This window comes from Agelaius phoeniceus, chromosome W, assembly GCF_051311805.1.
Source record: "Agelaius phoeniceus isolate bAgePho1 chromosome W, bAgePho1.hap1, whole genome shotgun sequence".
Lineage (NCBI taxonomy): Eukaryota > Metazoa > Chordata > Aves > Passeriformes > Icteridae > Agelaius > Agelaius phoeniceus.
This window is the reverse complement of record NC_135301.1, coordinates 20124097-20131199: the sequence shown is the minus strand read 5'-3', so window position 1 is coordinate 20131199 and position 7103 is coordinate 20124097.

The following is a 7103-nucleotide window of genomic DNA, read 5'->3' as shown; positions in this document are numbered from 1 at the left end:
TGCTTCCCAACTGTTCGCAAAGGTTGACCTGTTCTATAGCCAGCAATGAAAGGAGCTCCTTGGTGATCAGCTGAACATCTATTTGTCCAATAGATGATTAAATCAATATAAATAACACTGAAGCATGCATGGAAACAATGAAGATTTAAATGTAATTACACAGGGAAACATGGAGTATGACTGCTTTCTGAGGCTGCAGTGCAGCATAACTAGCATCATTGAAGTGAGGGGATTAAACTGAGCTTAAGAGGGGTTTGATTCTCCAAGGCACTGCTTTAGGTTTCTGCATTTCTTTCCTGCTTAAAAAGAAAATTTGGGGACAGACTGACATTTTTACTTTGTTACTGGAATAATTTCCTCACTAATGGTTCCATCAAGAGCAATGAAATTTAATTAGGAAAATAAAAAACTCCACCATCTTTCTATAGCCATGGGAATTGCGGGAAGTGAAGTGAATTAAGATATCACACCACTTAGGGCCAGTTTTGGAGAACATTTTGGAGTTGTCCTTGTGTGTCTGACATCTGTAGATTCAAGCTCCAAAGGAGAACTTAGTGACTGTTTCAGCTGACCTGCCAAGGTCTTTGTCATACCATCATTGCCTTCAGCCTGGAAATTATACATTAGTATTAACAGAATAAATAGTATTTTGAAACTACCTAAAATTAATTTGAAAATGTGAAGCCCTTGCCCCCACTGCTGTCTTAGAAAAGAATGAATTTAAGTAGAACAATTAAGGTTAAACTAAACATTCCTTTAATCTAGAATAAATATTTTTAATTTTAAGAGAAAAATTTCTAAAAAACCCTTTGCTTATGGCTTGAACAAGCTGTTTTTCTTTCGAATTTTGTAGGGGATAGAAAATAAGGGAGAACTTTTCAACTCAATCTATGGGACAGGAGATGGTTGGTGGGAAGGATGTTGGGTGCTCTGGGAATGATGGGCACTGGGATGGCTCTGCTCTGCACCAGCATCTGTGGAAAAGGTGTTTTACTGCCCTGTTGTTCTCTGTCTTGGTTTAAATATGGATTTTTCTGGTGTACAAGCTGGGTTACATCATACTTGGAGGATTCCTCCAGGTTTGGCATTTAAAAAATAGGTAGCTGAGGTTCCCTGAAACAATGAGATTTTTATTTAAAACTGGAGTGGTTTTGACTGTGGAAAGCTAGTTGTCAATTTTCTCTCTCTTCTCAATGTTATTTAGGTCTTTTCAGAGTTTTTTTTTGGATAGGGGAAAACACAAACTTCATTTGGGGATGAGTTTGTCATTCTGTGAAAAGACAGTCATTGCCATTTTTAATAAAGATTTTTTTTAATGGTTTGCATTCAGTTAGGTGAATAACAATTTGAAAAGTAATTCTGGGCACTTTGTCATGCAAATGGCTTCAGCTTTTCCGCTGCTGTTGCATATATGAGGACCGGGTTCTACTTGGCCCAAGGGAGCCACCTGTGCGACAGCCTGCAGTGCTGTCCACCCTGCTTTGCCCCTGGCAGCTTGTAGAGCCACCCACAGATTCAAGGCTTTGAATTTAGTGGTTTTCCCATTGATTTTTATTTCACTGAAGTCTTTTATCTCATCCTACAAGAAAAACAGAGAGGGGCTTTTTACAAGGGAATAAAGTGATAGGACAAGGGGGAATGGCTTCAAACTGACAGAGGGCAGGTTTGGATTAGATACTGGGAAGAAATTATTTAATTTGGAAGTAGTGAGGCACTGGTACAGGTTGACTAGAGAAGTTGTAGATACTCCATCCCTGGAAGTGTTCAAGGCCAAGTTGGATGGGGCTTTGAGCAACCTGGTCTAGTGGAAAGTGTCCCTGCCCATGGAAGAGGGGTTGGAACCAGATGATCTTGAAGGTTCCTTCCAATCCAAACCATCTTAGGATTCTCTGATTTTATCTTGCTGCAAGTCCAAAGAGGGTTCTGTGGGGAGAAAAGGGGACAGAAAAATTACGTTCAGCCGGAAAAAATCAAGAACCCTGCAGCTCCATTTCATCCATTAAAAAGTGTGTGTATGGGTTAAACTTTAAACAATTAAAATATTTATTAAAGGAAAATAAATATGTGGAATCAACTAGATTTTGCATATCTAACAAAAATTTCTCAAAGTTACAAATTCAAATAAAGGCTTCTGGTTTAGACTGAAGCCTAAAAACCAAAACACCTGCCTTAGTCTGCATCCTGTATTCCCAGAAAGTTTCTTTCTTTCCTAAGCACTAAGGTGAGCAGACACTCACTGCCAGTTGGCTGTTCCTTGGTGCCATGTGGCAGCCAGCATCGCTGAATTGCAAAGTGTAGCCATGCACTCTGTTATAGTAGAGGAAATGTATTTAAATATCTGTATAGAGGCTTTGCCCCAGAAGTCCCAGTTGCCCTTGATGGGCTGCAGCTGTGATGTCCTTAATTGGGCTGCAGCTGTGACCAATGAAGATAACTGGGATAAAAGGGGGCAGGTTAGCCAGTCAGGGAGAGTCTTGGAGGAGCCCTGACCTGAGAGAGAACAGCATGTGGAAGAAAGAGTCTGTGCTGTGAAGATCTGCAGCTGTGAGAATACACCAAAGAGGTATGGACTTTAGAAATCTGATAACAACAACAATATGAGGCTCTAGAAATAATAGAACAACAACAATTGGTGACCCCGATGTGATAGTTAACAGACGATAAGGCAGCCAAGAGCTGCGACAGAACAGCCAAGAGCTGTGGTGATAGTTAGCAGAAGATAAGACAGCCAAGAGCTGTGACAGAACATAGCCTTTGGGTCAAGGAGCTGTGAAAGAGTATGGCCTTTGAGCAAGGAGCTATGTGTGTTGTACATGGCCTGTGAGTCATAGGGAAATGTATGTATTGTACTTGAACATCTGTACAACTGTTAACTCAAGTAAAAGAAAAGGGGGAAATATAGTAGAGGAAATGTATTGTATTTGAATATCTGTATAGAGGCTTTGCCCCAGAAGTCCCAGTTGCCCTTGATGGGCTGCAGCTGTGATGTCCTTAATTGGGCTGCAGCTGTGACCAATGAAGATAACTGGGATAAAAGGGGGCGGGTTAGCCAGTCGGGGAGAGCCTTGCAGGAGCCCTGACCTGAGAGAGAACAGCATGCAGAAGAAGGAGTCAGTGAAGATCTGCAGCCATGAGAATACACCAAAGAGGTATGGACTTTAGAAGTCTGAGAATATCATTATGGGACTCTAGAGAAATAGAACAACAACACTGTGAAGATGCATCAAATGTAGGGGTCTCGAAAAATCCAGCTTTTAGTGTAAATTCCTGGGGATAAGTAGAACTGAAAAATAAACAGGCTAATCCATGTACACACATAGTGAGCAAAGCTGGTCTCCTAAAGGTTTACATAGTGCAAGGTAGCCAAGGGTGAATTTTGATTGTTGCAGTTGAATTGCAGAAAAGGAAACAAACTCCACAACTTTTGTGAAAATTGTAAAGCTGGTATATTTATTACAGTGCTGGATGCATGTGAGGATTGCTCCCTTTAAAAGGACATGTGATCCTCTGGGAACTCCAGATCTCTTTTAATCTTCCTTACTAATCCATATGCATGGAATTTCACAACAGGTTCATACATATCCATTCACTGATTTCACGTATGCTTGAAGCTAGTTTTTTATCAGAAAATACAGAAAGAACTCCCGGGTTGCCACGGTGGTGTTGATGGCAGGAGTGCTGCAACCTCCCTGAAGAAGCGCCTTTATAAGGACATCCCAGGCACACAGGCACAATCCTGGCAGCAGAGTGATTCTCAGCTCTTGGCTCGGTGGCAGTGCCAGCGACATGGAGAAAAGAGACTCGAGCACTGTGTGGCAGGTTCCACAGAGTGGAGGCCTTTATTAGAGCAGGACCCTCTGTGAAGGGAGCTGTCACCCTGATTTTTTAAGATTTTCTAAGCCTTCTGATATTGACATTCTTGTAGCAAACTTTCTCACGCACTTTCTGTAAATAACTCATTGTTTTGCATTCTTTTATGGAGGAGGAGAAATTTGATGGACTGTTGGTTTGTCCAGTGTCATTGGAGAGGTGGCACTGTCACCCTCCAATCCACTGTCACTTTTGGAAAACTATAAATGTTGGAGTCAGAAAATAAACTTCCTTTTTCTTCTTCACCTTGAGAGCAGCAGTGTGCACTTGTGTTCTTTTGTGACCTATAGTGACAGGGAGCCAGGGACAGCAGCTTGTGTTTCACAGGGAAAAACAGGGGTTTATATAGGAAACTAGAAGGGTGGGGAGAAACAAGTAACGAATAGGATACATGTAACTTGGAAGAGTGACAAGGGAAAAACCAATGGGGTACAACACATTAACATAGAACTGCAAAGGATCATGGGCGGGAGGGTCTCCTCACCCAAAGTGAAGTGTGTCTCGTTCAAGGGTTGGCTCTCCAGGGGAGAGCAACCACTCCTTTGCTGGCTGATTCCTCAGCCCCCACACCGGGTCACCCTGCCCTGCCTCCTGCAGCCTCTCTGTCTGTCTCCCCTTATCTCTGTCTTTCAGCTGAAGCACTTTCTTCGAACATAGGGGTTTTTAGGCAGTCAGACTAAACAGCTATGTTCACAAGCTACAAATTTAATTCCAAGATGTACCTTTTAGCTAAATCGGAATGGATTTCTGTTGCAGACATCTTTTCACTAAAAATCCTTTCTTTAGGATTTTTCCTTCTGAGAAGCTAAGAGGCCTCAGAGACAGAATGTAAACAATAGTTATCTGCTGCTGTGGAATGCAATAGGTCCACCTGTGATTGGCCCATTTTGGATGTGTATAATTAATGGCCAAAGACCAGGCTATCTCGGACAGAGTCCGAGAGAGCTGCCTTTGTTATGATTGTCTTCTTTTCTATTCTTAGCTTAGTTAGCATCTGAGAAAACCCTGTGCTTCTTTTACTTTTTAGTATAGTTATAATGTAATATATATATATCATAAAATAATAAATCAAACCTTCTGAACATAGAGTCAACATTCTCGTCTCTTCCCTCATCCAAGGACCCCTGTGAAAACAGTCACAGATCTCTACTCTGGATAATTTCCACTGTCTCATTCCCCCCGTTCCGAAAAGGAACAAGTAGATTCTTTTACTTAATGCAAATCCCTACGACAATAAGCGTGCTTTAATGCTTTACCCTGTACATTTGATAAGGATGTTTCTCAAGCATACACAACCTTTACCACTATATACAAGCACAGTTTTCTGATTAGTGCCTGGATGAATCATGAAGTGGCAAATATTTTGTTCAGTGTCAAGACAAACATTGCTTCCTAGTTGTTTCCTAGTAACACAGGATTCTAAGTTTACTGTTTGCCGCTTTTCATTTACTTTTTGTGCCACACCCTATGTTCTGAAGGGTAGAGCACCATTTTTTCATTATTTAATCCTAGTGCAATGATGGGGTGGATAACGTAAACAGTGGCATTATGTATAGTAAGCACAAAGGCAGTGGCCACATTAGAAGCAGGATCATAGGTGAAATTTACCATAGTCCACCAGGACTGAAACTTCCTTTCAAAATCAATCCCATTATGCCAGACAATCTTCTGAATTTCAGCTGGAAAATTGCCTTCACCCCCTTCCTGTATGATCAAAGCTGCTGTTGCCTGCATCCATAACTGTGCTTGTATACAACTGAAAGCTAAAGACACATAATCTTGAACCGTACTAAGCGCTTCTACTATTAACTTGTGGTCTTGGTCCCTGGCCTTTTCCCACTTTGGCAGTACTTTTGAAATCTGCCACTGGCTAGTTCCTAATGCCAATAGATATGACTGTAAAGGCTGTTTCAATTTTGCTGGGCCACCTGCTGCAGTGGCCAGCTCTCTCATAGATCCAGTCTACTGATTAAAAGCCTGGGACCAAGGCCATTCAGCATTGTTTTGGATAGAGGTAGTCCAGGACTTCAATTACAATTATACACAAAACAATTCTATAAATAAAATTACAAACTACCCCCCCCAACCCCCCCCAATACAGTCATTTTGCCCCAACAATTTTAAACTCAGTTCATTGTCTCTTGGTGTCAGTTTCCAAGGGGGTTCTGGGGCCTGCTTCATTTGAGAGTGGTGGATCCAGGCATTCTGCTCCTTGATCTTGATTGCGGTGAAGGTGGTGAGAAGCACCTGGAATGGTCCCTCCCACTGTTTTCAAAGTCTTTTCTTTAAGAGACTTAACGTATACATAATTCCCAGTCTGTATGTTATGTACTGGTTCACTTAGCTCCCTGCTCTGAGTTCCAGCCACATGTTTTTCATTTTCTCTGAGCTGTCTACTTAAAGCCACCATATAGGTATTATGGCTGGAACTCTGAAAGCAGTATTGTTTACTCTGGTCACCTCTCAAGTCTTGACAGTTCTGGTGGGGAACGCTTCTGGCTACCCTGAAAATGTGTTTGTCAATACTCATAAATACTGACACCCCCCTTTCCATGGGAGTTCTGAAAAGTCAATTTACCACTGCTGTCCAGGTCCATGACCCTTCCCAGTCTGACCTAGTTTTGGTCTGGGGATATTCTTGGGGTTAGTCTGGAGGAAAGGATCACACTGTCGGTTTACCTGAGTAATAGTGGCATATAAATTCCTGGCAACGATTCTTTCCATCAGATATGTGTTCTAGAAAGCCTGTGGAAACTACTACTTAAAAGTCAACACTTCATTTCGATGCACTCTGTATCACTGGCAGCCTTGGTCATTCTGGGAAAGGAGCCACACTTTATAAAAGCTTTTAAGTAGTTAGGCCCCAGTGTGTTTTCTGGTGCTCCTCCCTTACTAGTGACCACACAAATGGGTAGGGATTACCAGCTCCCTTTCAATGGTAGCCCACCCCTCTTGGTTGTATGTCCCTTTTGATTAGTATTATTATTGTATTTTGGCTTACCTTCAAGGGAAATCTGTCCATAATTACCTCACCTTTTGCTGCTTTCTTTGCCTCTCCATCCGCCAGCTTATTTCCTTCTTCCAATTCTGAGCTCACTCTCTGGTATGCCTTAATATGCATAATTGCTACCTTTTCAGGCAGCTGAACTCTTTCCAGCAGCTGGATTATCTCTCGTGCATGTTTGATGTTCTTTCCTTGTGAGGTCAGCAGTCCCCTCTCTCTCCAGATAGCT